Below are 17,534 nucleotides of genomic sequence, written 5' to 3' on the forward strand. Positions count from 1 at the left end.
ATTCCATCCGGTTTGCGTTTAGTTGGACCATCATTTATTTTTCAACAGGACAATGACCCCAAACACACCTCCAGGCTGTGTAAGGGCTATTTGACCAAGAGGGAGAGTGATGGGGTGGTACAACAGATGACCTGGCCTCCACAGTCACCAGACCTGAACCCAATCGAGATGGCTTGGGGTGAGCAGGACCGCAGAGTGAAGGCAAAAGGGCCAACAAGTGCTAAGCATCTCCTTCAAGATTGTTGGAATACCATTTCCGGTGACTACCTCTTGAAGCTCATCAAGAGAATTCCAAGAGTGTGCAAAGCAGTCATCAAAGCAAAAGATGGCTACTTTGAAGAACGCAGAATATAAGACATATTTTCAGTTGTTTCACACTTTTTTAAGTATATAATTCCACATGTGTTAATTCATAGTTTTGATGCCTTCAGTGTGAATGTACAATTTTCAAAGTCATGAAAATACAGAAAAATCTTTAAATGAGAAGGTGTGTCCAAACTTTTGGTCTGTACTGTACGTGTATTTTTGTGGCTGGTCAAGACGGACATACGATTATTTGTATAAAGCTGAATATTGACGTCTCTTGGTTTTTAAACAATGATGTTTGTTACTATGCTAATTGCATATTGTACTAAAGCCATCAAGATGTTGATTTACAAGAGCCCCCTGCTATATCAACTATATAAATTGATTAAATGCTCAAACAATGAGACATGAACCCTGTGGAATAATAACTTCCCTAATCCTTGACCTATGGATGCGTACGTGAAAGGCCAACTGTAACTATTTAAGGGACATATGCCTCTGTAGCAGTGAGAATTGAAAATCTGTCAGAGTCTTCAGGGCATCCGCTTGGTGGCATAGCTCAATCCAGAGAGACACAGATTTGGATTCTACATGATTCCTGCCTAAGGATGTACGGCCCTGACTGGAAGGATACGGATCTGCTTCATTGACCATCAGAGAACCCATGGATACATTTGGGGAGACCAGGCTGGGACGATGAAGTCACCTGGCCGCATGGATATGTTGTTTGGGGTTGCCAGGTGGGACCCACTGGTTGCCTGGAACTCATGGAAACTCTCGGAGAGGCCAGGGTGGGACCGTTGGGTCTCCTGGCCTTGTACCTTGATGGACTGTCAGCTTCCTAAGCTTGCTGCTACCTCCTCTCTGTGGGTGCCCACCAAAAGCGGGGGCCACTGGCTGAGGTAGTTGGTCCTGGAAGTCCCAAAATCACAGTTCTATCCCTGGCAAGTCAGCAGAAGGACAAGACTGTGCAATGTTGTACCCTCTTGGGTATTTGCTGGGACTGTTCTGTTTAATGTCCGTTTGGTGGTCCAATGAAATATTGCCACACTACTTTACCCTCACACTGTGTTGTCTGAATAATATTATGCCAACGGAAGACCCCAGGTCTTCACAGTCCTTAGCTAAAGATAGAACTTTTTCAGTTGCAGTTTCACACAATTGTGTTCTCTTTTTACGTAAACATGTTAACATAATGTGCAGACAATTATTTAAATTAGAGTCCCATTCAAGTGTAAACGTATTGCCATTAGGAAATGTTTGTAGAGCTTTCCATGTCCATAATGGATCCTCCTGTTTGTCTAATAGTTTGTAACATGAGCTGTTCCCTTGAGGATAGTCGATTGTAAAAGTATTCCATGATGTAGATATATAGATAATTCCCTCGGCAGCTGGGCTCTCCTTTGACAATTGCCAGACCGGGAGACGATTCCAAGGTACTGCTGCTGTATCCAAGATAAAACACTAGGGGGAAAGTAGCGCAAATAGGGCCTTACCCAACAAACATTTAAGAGTATTTGTTTGTATCATATTGTGCTAACCTGATCAGTATTCTTTTGTTTGGCGTTTTAAGTTTGATGTTCAGCTACTGCGGATCCATGGGTTTCTCAAAACCGATGAATATCAGGATCTGTAGAAATTTATGGATAATTCCCATGCTGCTGGTTTATTGAAGACCTCAATTCAGAAAGGTTTATTAAATATAATAATTGAATATGGAACGTGCAGATCTCTCAGATGTTTTTTTGATATCAATGAATCTGGCTCTTTGTTTCTGTACTTCTATAGAATAATCTGGAAAGATCTAGATTTTGGACCCATTGATTGTTACATCTGGGTGATCCCTTGCCTGTCGCAGGATAATATCTCTGTCCCGGTAGTATAAAACTTTAGCCAGCACAGGTCTTTGTGGAAGCCCAGGAGGAAGATGAGCACCCTATAAGCTCGGTCTACAAGTTATAGGAGGGTTAAGGTTTCAAGCCTGATTATTAATTTCAGCCAGTTTTCAAAGAATTCAGTAGGAAAGGAGCCTTCTATTTTTTCAGGCACACCAATAATTGGTATATCATTGAGCCTTGACCTATTTTCAAGATCATCTGTTTCTGCCAGCAGTGCTGATATTTGCTTTTCTTACAAGCTTGTTCTCATTGCTTGTATCAGCTATCTAGTCCTCAATGGTGCTGACTCTGCCTTCCACTGCCCCTGCTCCATTTTCTGCAGTTTGTGTTGTATACCTGCTATCTCATCTTTAAGACCACCAAAATGTACATTGAAAGCAGATGGAGAGAATTTACAATGTACCACTGCAATGAAAAAGTCTTTTAAAGTAGGTTCCTCAGGTGCCTGTATGTCCCTTTGGTGCAGATTAGGACATGGGGCAGTGAGTATTGTGCCACATGCAATTTTGGGGTCTTTTCATCACCTTCAACGCGGCTGCCTCTCCCATCTCCTGCACACCCAACTCCTCCACTTGGAGCCGGTGAAAAGGTGTGGGGTAGCTGCTATAAGAAGGCCACTGTCACCTGCGGAGACATGTGTTTCTGTGCAGGAAAATTGCTACAGTCTGGCCACCACTTCCCTCCTCCTCGTCTCCCCTGCTCAATCTGTCTCCAGCATGACGACCATGGTGTCATCTTGGAGCTGAAAGCCTGCTTCTCCCGCAGTCTTTATGTGGCTTTTCTTGGACATTTTTTTTCTCCTGGAGCAAAGTACCTCCACACTCAGAAGGTTAACTGGTAGATGTATGACGATTTTCAAAATGGTCGTCAGGTCCTGTATCGGATAAATGGCTAGATTCTCGGCAGGAGCTCCTACATCTGCTTATTCACATATGTCGTTAGAGTTGTTGCACAAAAGTACTGCTGCTTTCTGTGTGAGTGGGATAGTCGTGCAAGGGAATATTGTACAAAAAAAGGGACTGGCCTCTCCGACATTCACTTCAGCAAGGGAATAAACTGTCCTGCATCAAGAAGTTGAGGACCCACCTAGGCAATGGTGATAACAAAATCTTATCAAGTTGGGCCTAATGAAGAACTTTGTAAAGGCTATGGATAAAAATGTAAAAGCATTCATGCATCTGATTGATAACTTTCCAAGGTTAAGTGAAGCAAATAAAAGAAGGAGTCTTTATTGGAATACAGATTCGTAAGCTTCTTCAAGATGAGGAGTTTCTTCATTTGTTCCAGGCCAACAAAAAGTCTGTATGGTTGACATTTGCATTTGTGGTAACTAACTTTTGGCAAACTCGAGCAGATACAGTAACTATGAAGAGTTGGTGTTATTTCTCCTCAAAACATAAGGATCTTGGCTGTAACATGTCCTTAATGATTAATTTCTTACATTCTAGAATTTTCTTACACCAAACTGTGAGAGACGAGGATGGTGAGAGACGTAACCAAGATATTGCAGCTATGTAGAAAAGATATCAAGGAAAATGAAATCCATCAATGCTTGCAGATTACTGTTCCATAATTTTAAGAGATGATCCGATACAGGAGTACAAGAAACAAGCAAAAAACAGTTCTCACTGAATGAGGATTAATTTTATGGTGCAATGCAATTTCTATAACTGTTCAAAATTCGCAATAGGGTTTAGACAGGTTTTAGTTATTTGAATTGTTTATAAGTTTTCTCTAAATAAATATCAGAAAATTGGCATAACAAAATATTCTGCATCTGTATATTTACAAAAATAATAATGTTTCAAAGTACTGAAACTTTTATCATTAATTATATGTAGCAGTAAAAGGGAAACTCATTGTCCAATTTGAATTCAGGAGGTCAAACTCATTGAGAAATGACTCAGCTCATAAAGGAACCTGACAACTTTTAAAAATATGTAAAACAGGGTTACATGATCTGAAAGGTCCATGAGCTTTGTTCTTCAGCTACTCAGTCAGGACATGCAGCCTCTGTACAGGTCCCGGTACCTTCCTCTCCTCCTCTGCACCAATCAGTAAGATAAGTGTGGGGCTTGAGGAGAGAGCAGTTCTCTCACTGATCAGGAAGGACGCGGTCTCATTGTTCTCAGTCACAGGAAGCTACCTCCAGTCTATAGGACGCACTCACTTATTAGCAAGCTTTATTCTTGCTAAAAGTGTGTCTTTTCAAGTAAAACATTTTCCACATTAAGGATATAAAAAAGGCCTCTCCCCTATGTGACGTCTCTGATGTCTATCAAGATGCGTTTTCCGGTTAAAAAAATTCACACATTCTGAACAGGAAAAAGGCTTCTCCCCTGTGTGAGTTCTCTGGTGACTAAGAAGATTTGATTTCTGGCTAAAACATTTCCCACATTCTGAACATGAAAAAGGCTTCTCCCCTGTGTGAGTTCTCTGATGTGTAACAAGATCTGATTTCTGGTTAAAACATTTCCCACATTCTGAACATGAAAAAGGCATCTTTCCTGTGTGAGTTCTCTGATGTCTATCAAGATTCACTTTCCGGTTAAAACATTTTCCACATTCAGAACATGAAAAAGGCTTCTCCCCTGCGTGAGTTCTCTGATGTGGAACAAGATCTGATTTCTGGTTAAAACATTTCCCACATTCTGAACATGAAAAAGGCATCTTTCCTGTGGGAGTTCTCTGATGTCTATGAAGATGCGCTTTCCGGTTAAAACATTTTCCACATTCTGAACATGAAAAAGGTTTCTCCCCTGTGTGAATTCTCTGATGTTTAACAAGATCTGATTTCCATGTAAAACATTTCGCACATTCTGAACATGAAAAAGGCTTTTCTCCTGTGTGAGTTCTCTGGTGCTTAACAAGATTTGATTTCCCTGTGAAACATTTCCCACATTCTGAACATGAAAAAGGCTTCTCCGCTGTGTGAGTTCTCTGATGTTTAACAAGATCTGATTTCCATGTAAAACATTTCGCACATTCTGAACATGAAAAAGGCTTTTCTCCTGTGTGAGTTCTCTGGTGCTTAACAAGATTTGATTTCCCTGTGAAACATTTCCCACATTCTGAACATGAAAAAGGCTTCTCCCCTGTGTGAGTTCTTTGGTGACTAAGAAGATTTGGTTTCTTGTTAAAACATTTCATACACTTGAAACAAGAAAATCTATTCTTTGCTGTGTCAATTTTTTGATGTTTAGGAAAAAACTTTTTGAGGGGAAAACTATTTCCATATTCTGACCATGCAAATGGCTTCTTAGCTTTAGGAGCAGTTAGTTTTTTAATGCTTATTTTGTGACTTTGATTTTCCTTAGTAGTCGGTAATGAATCAGAAGATAGGACCTGTTTCAAAGGATCAGATGACACATCTTTGCTGTGAAGGGATGATAGTATATTTGGAGTAATAGCATTCCCTTCAATTGTATCCTGTGAGATCTCAACCTCATCTGATTTGAAAATTGAAGATGTCAGCCGTCCCTCTGATCTCCTAATACAGTCATCTAAGTAAAAAAAAATATTATATTTGAATAAAATATTCTTGAAATTTATATTTTTGAACATCTCTACTTAAACTGTTGGTACAAATGGCAAGTTATGTAAAAATATTGAATTATTCACCAAGACAATGACAGTTCACAGTCTAATAGAAAACCTCATAGCATGAACCAGTAGAGCTTGGTGTTCAACTGTTTGTTCATTCTGCCTCCCAAATATGAAAATGCGAAAATGATACCAATAAAAATTTCTACTCATCTCATAAAAAACAAGCCTCCACTCAGGTCCATCATCTGCCAATGGAAAAACAGAGGTTTCCACATCATTAGTGGCTCAAAAACTCTTGAAAAGCAACATGGCTTCCATAAACCAATCCAGCAAAATCCGCTCTTCCAAAGTCAAATATGCTCCCTACTTAACTCAAACAGAAAGCACCACACCCTACTAAAGCTCATGCATAATGCCAGAAGCTGCCTGTTACAGCCTTGTTCTCTGCTGGTTAAGTCTTCTGTGTTCAGCTCCCGTGTTTTGTATTTTCTTCTTAGTTTCTTCTTGTGATCCCAGCCAGTTTTATGACTACTATTGTGTCTTCTGATTTTGTATTTTCTCTGCCCTCCTGGTTCTGATCCGGCTACCTGACTATTCTTCTTGTCATCTCACAGCACAGAACAGTAGGCAACATCAAGTCCAAGTCTAGGGGTCTTTGTGTAAGTACACATCCATGTAGAGGGGTTAAAGGGTGATGGGCAAAACATTGACTATAGACAATAACACATCTAATGAAAAGATAAAAAAAAAAGTAAAAGTAACTAGTGGAGAAGCCTCTCTGGGATAATTAGAGTATGCTTCTTGGTAGCTCCTGGCAATTTAAAATATAGTAAGGGCCAATATTTTCTGTCAAATGAGTTTCAAGAAGAAATATACATTTAATGAGAACTTTTTATAATAGTGCAGAGCTGAGGTGCCTTAAATTTAGAACTCGGGCATTTGGAAGAGACAATGGAGACCTTTTTTGAAAGACTACCAGGGAGTTACAGACTCACAGAATGAACCTGTAAAAAAAAAGACAGGATAAAAAAACACGTTACATCCCCAACAAGAATGCATGTTTGGGGGGGGGGGGGGGGACTCCAACTGTAAACCAGAGTTGCACTTATTTATGGTAGATAGTTGGAGCTACTATGAGTCCAGACCATAAGAGTAGAGAAAGTATTAGTGCTCCCCATTTCAGGATAAATTGCATCTAAATTCTTTAGAGTTGATAATATAATATATGACGTGGAGTGAATCCATGAAACCAGAGCTCGAGTCATGCCAACATATCTCCTACAGGCATGAATACATTTTTTTACAGCCATCCATCAGCCACTCACATATTAGAGATATATCATGGCACAGGTGTAATGTTTTTTTGTATACTTTATCTATTTGAAGTTATTTGGTTTAAAAAGAAATTGAAAAGTCAGGGTAAAGGGAAACTCTGTTGTTATTATACAGAAATTCACACTTGGCCCTCACTGCACGTTTAATGTTGCCGATCATAAAAGCTATATTCATCCAATAAGATATCAGGGTTCTAAGAAGCTAACAGCATCATTACCCTCTGCTTTCTCTCACAGGCCCATCATAATATTTTTCTTCAAGTGATTTTCTAACTTGTCAGCACTTTCTACATATGCTGTCATTTGGATTGGTAGTTTACAGATTTGGGCAGGTAAGAACCAGGATCTTCTAATTTCAGTTGGTAGGTGGATCTTCCAGGTTGTAAGTTCTATTGAAAAAGGGATTTCAATGCCCAAAGTCATTTGAACAGTTTTTGGTGAAGGACAATGTATTGGTCTAGATGCAAAATGGTCATCACACGATCGTGATACAGCTGGACTACATGACCGGTAAAGCAGCCACAGCCTGTGACTAAGAAGAATCTGTGACTTCTCTGCATTTAGTGGTTACTCACCTGGATGGTTATCTGTAGGAATCTCCTCTTTACACCGCTCGTTACCCCTCACATATGTCTCTGTAGTATTAATATGGGTCAGATCTTCACCCTGAAACAAATATTGTACAAGTCACAGACAGATGGAGAAGTCACATCTATGATCAGTAGTGATAAGCGAGTACCGTTATATTCGTAATCGCTATACTCGTAACGAGTACTTTATACTCGGTATTCGGAAAAAATATGCGATTATTACAATGTAAGTCAATGGGAAATGCGAGTAATTTTCTGCTGGACCCTATTAAGGGGCCTGGGGGCCTTAGGAAAAGGCTGAAATGGATGGGGAAGTGATGAAACAGAATAGAAGAGCCTGGAGAATGTGCCTGCATGCATTTCTGACTCACATATGGTTTCTGGGAATAAGTTTGTTGCATTATTATGCCACTCTTACAGACACACAAGAACAACTTCCAAACCTAACCTAAATTGAATTTAACAGGCCAAAAAGGTTAAGAAACAGTTTTTCCTGCACAATCACTTGTATATAAGGCTAAATAAACCAGAGAAACCAAAAGAATATCCCTTTAGCGTTTGTTCACACATACTGTTGTGGCTTTTTTTTGCCTTTTACAATTGGGAGGGCCCTGACTTATACATTTTGTAGGTCCCTCTGTCATACATCATTTTTAGTTCTCTATTCCCCAGCACTTTACAAGCATAGCTAGAACATACTAGTAGGTATGTTGATCTTTGACCTGAGAGGCCTCAGGTGGCTCTATAACATGCGTTTTGGAGGGACAGCTGTTACTTAGACATTTGGGTGGTCCCTCCATCATTGACACTCAGATAGTGGAATACATATTCAATAGCAGTTTACAATGTGCCCATTGTAGCGTTGGGTTGACCCTCTTCCTCCTACTCCACCACCATGTGATACTGCGGCCCTAAATTCAAATGTTCAGAGGCTCTGCAGTAGGCAGGAAAGCTGAGTTTTGTGAGAACCCTCGTGTGTCCCTGTAACATACATTTTGAAGTGCCCTCCTCTAGAGATTTTTGGAGGTCCCTCTTGTGTACATTTGAGAGTGTCCTCACTTATTCATATTGTAAGGCCTTCACTCTATTATTTAACTCATTTAAGGGCAGAGACTATAGAGAAAAAGGCCAAGAGATATGGAGTACTAGAAGGTAGCAGTGAGTGCGGCCTGCGATCCTCTGGTATGGCTGAACTCAGTGAACTGGAAAAATAAAGCTGCACTAGTCAACTGGATGACGAGCTCAAATATATCACTTGTGCAAGTCAATGGACAAAGGATATATGGTGCCCCCCCTCCAGGATGGGTTGGAGAAGCTTCTCCAAATGGCTCAGAGATTTTGATTGTCAATATTCCCAAGATTATATAGGTAGAGAAGACTTCTTGATACTGTACTACTTGGTCAAGTGCAGAATGTGCATCGTATTTCCAAAAATTACTTCTGGGGGCTGTGTCATAGGTGCAGGGAGATTCCTTGACAAGGGCTTCCCTTGTCAAACATTATCTACGATGGAGTACTGTAGAAGTTGTGGTCCTCAATTCAAGTTTTCAGAGGGCCATCAGTCGGTCATCAACAGTCAGTGTAAATTTCTATTGATTATGTATCCTCTCAGTCACAATGAGGCACAAGCTAGGCATATTTTTTGCCAAATAGGGTGACTGACAGTACATTTCTATTGAATATGTATCCCCTATCTCAGTCTCAATGTGACACAACCTGTGACAGGGGCCTCCAATGACAAATATTAGTTTGGTAGGACCACTGAACATTCCAGATTTGTCCACTGCACAATGTGCATAGGGTTTGTAAAAATTAGCCCTATGGGCTGAGTCATGGTTGACGCAGGAAGGAATCTGGTTTTTATGGGAAGGGGGTGACGTTAACAGCAGTAGCAAGAATATGCATTTTTGGTGAATTTAGGTTGGCTTGCTGTCATCTGGAGGGATTACAAACTGTGGAGATATCCAGTCCTTGTTGAATTTAATCAGAGTACGTCTCGGAGAGGCGTGTGCACCTATCAGTGATGATTGCCCCAGCGGAACTGAAAACACGCTCAGATACCACAGTAGCAGCCGGGCAGGCCAGCATCTCCAAGGCATATAAAGAGAGGTTGGGCCAAGTCTTCAGTTTAGACACCAAATAATTAAAAGGGAACTGAAGTGTCAGAAAGGACCAAGTATGGTCACTTAAGTAACCCTTGACCATGTTCTGCAACTTATCCCTCCTTGGCATTGTTACAGGCACAGATAGCCCTTGCTGTTGTGCTGGTAAATTGAAAATTGCCCAATTTGTGCACATTTTCCCCCCCACCTCCGTTGGAGCTGGTGTTCATGTCTCTCCCCATTATCCCTTGGTGTTGAAAAGAGCTGGTACCTCTGCCACCAGCATTGTCTGAGGGTGATGTTTTCAGCAACTGATCTACAACGGCCCTCTTAAACGATTCTATTGTAAAACTCTTTGGTGACTCCAAAAGGAGAGAAGGAAATTTCTCCTTGTAACGTGGATCGAGAAAGGTGGCCAAGCAGTATAGGTTGTTGGATAAAATGTGTATCACGCGAGGGTCTTGCCACAGACACTTACACATGAACTGTGCCATGTGGGCCAAGGTGCAAAACGGCAAATGTTCTGTGTCCCCAACAGTAGAAAAAATAACCATCCTATCCTCACGCTGACTCACCTCCTCTTCCTCCTCCACCTCCTCGTCCTCCTCTCCAGCCCATCCAGCCTGGACAGACATGAAGCTTGGGTTGGGTGTCCCCTCTGTAGCATTATGAGTCCCCTCGGTAGCACAGAAAAACAAGCCCTCTCCCTCCTCATCTTCCTCCTCATCACTCATTGTTGCCTCAGAATATTGGGTGGGCTGGATAGTAACACCCATTGGGAAATCTAGCTCCATACCAACATGCTGGGCGCTCAAAGCTTCCTCTTTGAGATTATGCAGTGTTTGTTTCACGAGACACAGCAGCTGGATGGTTATGCTGATAATAGCCTGATCACCGCTCACGAGATGTGTGCAGTACTCAAAGTTGAAGAGGAAGTGAGACTGGCGATCGATGGGCTTAGACCCAAAAAGTCGCCAGGTCTGGATGGCTTAACATCAGAGTTCTTTAGGACCTTTAGGGACTCTTTAGTCCCCCTCTTGACTCAGGTGTTTAATGAGTGTCTCTCCTCGGGCACTCTGCCGAGATCATTAAGGAGGTCAGCTTTGATCATTTTGTCGAAGGGGAAGTATCCGTCACGCATTGAGAATTGGCGTCCCATAGCACTTCTCAATGTGGACAGGAAGATTTTGGCTAAGATACTTTTCAACAGGCTGGTGAAGTTTGCACCCCGGCTCCATTCGAAGGCTCAGCACTGTTGCGTTCCTGGCTGTAGCACTTTTAGTGTTGTTCTTGTTGTCCGAGAGGCCGTGGAGGAAGGCAGGGCAGGCCTTTGGAAGGGGTTCTTGCTGACCCTGGATCAGGCAAAAGCCTTTGATCGGGTTAACCATGAGTACCTCTGGTCCACTCTTGAGGTATGGTCTGCCTGGAGGGTTTGTGGACAGGCTTAAGACCTTGTACGCAGGGGCTGAGACTTTCCCTCTGGTAAATGGGTGGATTGGACAACCTTTCAGGGTAGGATCTGGTGTCCGTCAGGGCTGTCCTCTAAGCCCTTTGCTTTACGCCTTTGCAGTTGATCCCTTTCTCAGAAGGATCGATTGTGGATCCTTGGCAGGGGTGTGGATCGGCAGGGCGGCGACAGAGGCTATCCTGAGGGTAGTGGCCTACGTGGATGATGTCACCGTCTTTGTTTCTTCGCAAGAGGAGGCAATGGAGGTGATGTCAGAAGTGGAGTGCTACTCGGAGGCATCCGGGTCCAAGGTCAACCAGGATAAGGGTGAAAGTCTCTGGCTGAGAGGTGGAGATCCTGAGTTTGATCTTCCGGACACCCTCCCCGAACCCCAAGAGCACGCCAAAGTCCTGGGCACCAAATTCAGCCAGGGTGATTGCCCCATGAAAAACTGGGAAGGCAGAATCAAAGGTGTCGCCCAAAGAGTGGACCAATGGAAGGGTTGGTCTTTGACCCTGAGGGAAAGGGTTGGCCTTTGACCCTGAGGGAAAGGGTTGGCCTGTGCAAAGCTTTCCTGCTCCCCTTGCTAATATACCTGGGCAGCGTCTGTGTTTTGCTAGAGCCTCTTTGGACACGGGTCTACAGTCTGTTCTTCCAGATGTTATGGGGGAATAGACTGAACCTAATCAAGCGGGAGGTCACTTACTGCACGAGGAGACTAGGGTGGTTGGATATGGTGAACCCCATGGTGTTCCTAGTGAACACCTTTTTGAAAGTTAACGTGGCAAACCTCTGGAAGGAAAGGGCTCCTCCGTGGGTATTATCCTGAAAGGAATGGTTTCAGCCTTTCTTCCAGGAATGGGAGACAGGGGGAAGATTTAAGGATCTTCGCACACCGCATGGGCATCTCCCGGCTTATGTTACCCCGGTTCTCAAAATGATCCACTGGTGGGGTCTGGAAATGTAGGAGGTGAGGTCCCTCCCGAGGAAACGCCTTTTCAGAGTCCATTGGTCCTCAAGTACTGCCCAAGTCGGGATCTGGAGGTTGGGTTGAGTTTATTAAATTCTAGCAGGATCCCAAAAAGTACTAGGACTTGACTTGGTGCTGCTTCCAAGGTAAACTGTGTGTAAGGGGCAATTTGAAGTACAGGAGCTCCAAGGACAGGAATTGCCCCCATGAGGCTTGTGCTAACATGCTGGAAAGCATGTCCCTTTAATACAGAGGTGTACAACAGGATGGGAGCTTCCATTGGTTGGTCGCGGCTGGCTACTCTGTCCTATGCCGGGTGGGCCTATGGAGTATTCAGAGACCTTGGGAGAAGGGACCGAACCATTTTATTCATAGTAAGTGTAGTGGTCAGGTATTTCACGTGGAACGCATGAGTTTTAGTTTCGATGCAGAGTAAAATCCTCAGTGTAGATGAAGTTTGGAGGAACATCCTAGGTGACCTGGTGAAGGTACGTTCTCTGGAGTATGAAAGACTGGGTGCCCAGAGGGCGGCCCGTCTCTGGGGGGGGGCTTTTCCTTCAGGGCGCCTTAGTCCGGCAGCACTCCTATATCCTTGGTGGTGGGCTGATGTCTTCCCAACCTAGATTTTTGTTTTGTATTTATGTCTCCTGAATAGAAGGTTTTCAAGCATCAAACTTGAGCCTTAGATGGTGAGTATGTTGGTTGCCTTTGCCCTGGCCTCTGCTCAACTTGGTATGGCAGATGCTACAGACTACAATGTTTTTCTCTGAAGGAATTTCAGAAAAAAAATACCACACAGCAGCTGAACGCCCTTGCCCTGACTTGGCGCACAGCGAGGGTGCTCTTGGAAACAGTTGACCCAGTTCTCACTCTGGGCAAACCACGAACCCTTGGTACCTGTGCTGGTGCTACATATCCAACTTCCTCTGTGTTGCTGTCATGGCTATGCATGCCAACGTTCCAGGTCGGATCAGTAGACTCATCATCGACCAACTAGTCTTCCATCTCATCCTTCTTCCCAGTTGACATTGTAGGCTGACTTGATAGCAACTGTGTCTCATCATCATCAGCCTCCACCTCTGGAGACAAAAAATGACATTACGCGAAGTGGCTTTCTTCTGGCCGTAGGTCCTCAAATATTTGAGCATCAACGCACGCCACCTCCTCTTGTCCCTCTTCAATGCTGCACGTAGATAGTCCAGAGCCAACCAAAGGATACGTACCAAACAAATTATCAGAGTGGCCAAGCTTGGGGTCATATGTGTCCTGTGACTGATAATGGTTGGAGGAAGGAGAACCAACTTCAGGATTGGATGGGCCAGCCTTCTGTGCATCCACAGTAGACTGTGGTCGTGGAAGATTTGTTGCTGCTTGACAAATGCGTAGAGGCCTTGTTTGCTATCCAAGACAGAATCTGCTCTCGCTATTGTGGCTTCTAAACACGCTTACGTTCCAGACCGGGAAATTTTTCCAGGAACATGGTGAATGAATCAAGCTTCTTCTGACCTGACACAGACTGAGTGCCTTCTCACACACCACTGAAAACACCACGTCCACATCCCTTAACAACAGGCTTTTTGGCATCTTGGGTTTTGTTGACAGATTATCAGATGTTGATGGCACAAGCCAAGCTAGCTGTCACAGCCAAAATGGTGGTTAAAATGGCCTGGTGCATGCTTTGTAGCAGGTAGTAGGAAATGTTTGGACTACTGCTTTGTGTAAAGCACTCAGTAATTTTTTAAGAGGACTAATATGGACAAAAGGCAGGCTGACACCCCAAAAACAGCGGGGAAAATGGTCTTGTGCGTGCTTTGTAGCAGGCAGTAGGAAATGTTTGGACTATTGCTTTGTGTAGGGCACTCAATGATTCAATGATTTTTTAAGTGGATTAGTATGGACAGAAGGCAGGCTGTCACCCTAAAAATAATGGTTAAAATGGCCTGGTGCATGCTTTGTAGGAGGCAGTAGGAAATGTTTGGACTACTGCTTTGTGTAGGGCACAAAAAGCTTTTTTAAGTGGACTAATATGGACAGAAGGTGGGCTCTGACCCCTAGAACAGCAGGGAAAATAGACCGGTGCTTAAAAAAAAAAAAAAGGCAGCACAAAATGCTACTTCTGTGTGTGCTGGAAAAATAGACCCTATGATGCTGGGCGGCCAGCCAATCACAGTAATGCCACAACCAAGATGTCTGCGGCATTACTATGATTGGTTATGAAGCCCAGCATGTTTAGTGGCTACAAAGAAGGCGCCAAAACTGCAGGGCGGGACACCTGAATATAGCGAGGCGAGTACACAAATACTCGCAATATAACTAGTAACCCCAATACCGTACTATCCGTGTGAATAGTAACGAATACACTCGCTCATCATTAACGATCAGCTCTAATCCAGCCATCTCCACCATTCTCATTATACAAGTATAAACCATATAATTCTGGTGGATAAAACAAGACCGAACACAAGACCTTCACAGCCATATACACATCACAAGAGAGATCTCATGACACCTTCTCTCCATCTACCTGATGATCCTGAGGAATATTGGGATCTTCTTGTTTACAGTCCTGTGGAAGAAGAGGACGGGGACATCTCTCTGGTGTTGTCATCTTACTGGATAGATCTAAAGGAAGCACATACAGGGACAGAATTCATTCTTTACCTATAGACAATTATAGGCCTTGTGTATTCAGACCTGTCTATTACCTGGTGATGTGAGGGGCTGGGGAACCTCCATCATGACGTCCTTGTACAGATCTTTGTGTCCTTCTAAATACTCCCACTCCTCCATGGAGAAATAGACAGTGACATCCTGATATCTTATAGGAACCTGACACATACAATGATACTGTTATCCCCCCGATCCCTTCATAGCTTTACTGTATAATGTCCCAGCAGTGTCACCTCTCCAGTCAGCAGCTCAATCATCTTGTAGATGAGATCTAGGATATTCTGGTCATTGATGTCCTCATGTATCAGGGGGTGAGGTGGAAGCTCTGTGATTGGGCTCAGGGTTCTTCCCCATCCCTCAGACAAAGGGTCCTGACAGCGCTCACTAGAGGTCTTCTTCACTACTGTGTAATCCTGATTATGGAGAGACACATTCATAAATCTCACTACAGATATTTCCAGAGTCCTCACCTCTCCAGTTCTGTCCATCTGTTATTCCCATAGATAAGAATGATGTAATGTGACGTCATCAGAATCTCTCACCTCTCCAGTAAGCCGGAAGAGGATCTCTAGGGTGAGGTGTAATATTTTCTCAGCCATCTTGTCTGTGTCTATATTCATTTTTGATGGGTAAATCAGGATAATTCTCTAATATAGAAGATATTCACTAAGAGGATCCGATATTGCAGAGACCTGAATGAGAAGTTGAGCAGACGTAACGTCATGAAAACCCTGTGTAATAATACAATTACTGGACATAATAAGGGAAGGAGATTTATGTTTTACAGTATATAGTTTTCTTCTTTACAGCTACTAATAAAACCTGTATATTTTAGGCCACAGACAACAAGAAGTTTCTTCCTCAGAATCTGCAAGTGAATACCTTTCTCATAGACTCATCTTCCTTACTGCTAATTCTCATCTCATTTACCAACACTGGAATCGTCATTAGCAATACTGCAGGAGATATTCATTACACGTGACATGAGAAATAACTACTTCATGATGAGGACGAAATCTTCATCTACTACAGCTCTATAAATGTATTTGGCCAGAGTCCGTCACTGACTACATCACCACCGGCCGTCTATATGTTTCCCGTCTTCACCAGACTGTCATCTTCTATCATGTTAGATCTCAGGTCTGATTCACACTCAGAAGTTTGAGGCATTTATAAAAGATTGTTTGTAAGACCACAAAGACAGGAGTTATTTGATACCAAAGTTTCCATGTACAGTGTTTATGGGGTTTATTTCTGGCCTTAGGCTTTCCTATATTACAAGAAAAACTCCATAAAAAAGCAGATATTAAAATCAGAAAAAAGGAGGAATGACCCAGCGTATCAGGATATAAACTTGAATAAAACATAGCTTTTATTGAGCCATTAAAAAATGCTGCTATCACCATAATAAGTCTTAGTGCACACAAGGATCACAGCTGACTCGACCTATGCGTTTCGACTTGCAGTCTTAATCATGGTCTGTCTGAACTGTGGACTAGTGAGCATATAAAGGTAGGTTGTAATTAAAGATAATAGTTATCATGTGCTCACTAGTCTCTGAGGTCAGTATGATTAGCATAGACAAAAGTGAAATAAAAACGTTAGTGACATATATTATTATCCTCTAAAATTAATATCATTGACATGTAGAAAAAATAAAAATATTTGTGATTCAAATATAGAATATAAAAACTAGCGATATACCATGTCCAAGGTGCAAACAAAACTGTCATTAATATTGCAGCATTAGATCCTGCCTGAGATTCAATCCAAAAGGTACTCGGGTTTCTAACATAAAAATCCAATATGGTTCCCTATTTAGCAGTTTGCGTCTATGGTCTCCCCCCCGGATAGGTCTATACACTCTTTCTATGCCTTGAAATTTCAGTGCTGAAACTTCCCATTTTTGGAACATTCGGAAGTGTGTTGACGCTGCTGAAATATTTGTGGCCAAAGGATTAACTGCATCAGATATGTGTCTTCTAATCCGTAGTATTAAAGGGCCGGTAGTACAACCAATGTATTGGATCTTACATGTAATACATTCAACCAGACAATGTGAACTGAGGTCTAAGATGGCAGACATACAAGAAACAGAGGCATGTTCACACTAGCAAAAAAGAAGCAAGACAAAAAATATATCTCATACCCTACCATAATTATATATAAATGTAAAGCAAAATTGCATAATAAATATAGGGTACTTAGTGAACTATTTTTGATCAAAAAAAGTATACAAGCCGTCCCACCAGCGGCAAGGTGACCCTAAATTGGGACGGTACCTATACTGCCTATATTAAAAACCTTACTGTATATCAAAGTTGAAGTAATGCATATAAAAGGGTAGACAAATAGGACCGGGTCCCAACTCCAGACCACCTAGGCCCGTGGTAAGCTACATATATACCAATCAGCTCAACAAAGGGCATGCCACACCCTTAAATTGCACAGAATGCAAACAAGTCAAAAAACCAGACAATGTGAACTGAGGTCTAAGATGGCAGACATACAAGAAACAGAGGCATGTTCACACTAGCAAAAAAGAAGCAAGACAAAAATATATCTCATACCCTACCATAATTATATATAAATGTAAAGCAAAATTGCATAATAAATATAGGGTACTTAGTGAACTATTTTTGATCAAAAAAAGTATACAAGCCGTCCCACC

General features: G+C 42.4%; 1 pseudogene; it reads right to left on the bottom strand.

Moving 5' to 3' along the window:
* Positions 1-526: 526 nt before the first annotated feature.
* Positions 527-15,703, bottom strand: LOC141219374 (uncharacterized; annotated as a pseudogene).
* Positions 15,704-17,534: the final 1,831 nt, after the last annotated feature.

This window comes from Phyllobates terribilis, unplaced genomic scaffold (genome assembly GCF_046119375.1).
Source record: "Phyllobates terribilis strain yellow unplaced genomic scaffold, ASM4611937v1 Scaffold_265__1_contigs__length_2625494, whole genome shotgun sequence".
In the NCBI taxonomy this organism is placed as follows: domain Eukaryota; kingdom Metazoa; phylum Chordata; class Amphibia; order Anura; family Dendrobatidae; genus Phyllobates; species Phyllobates terribilis.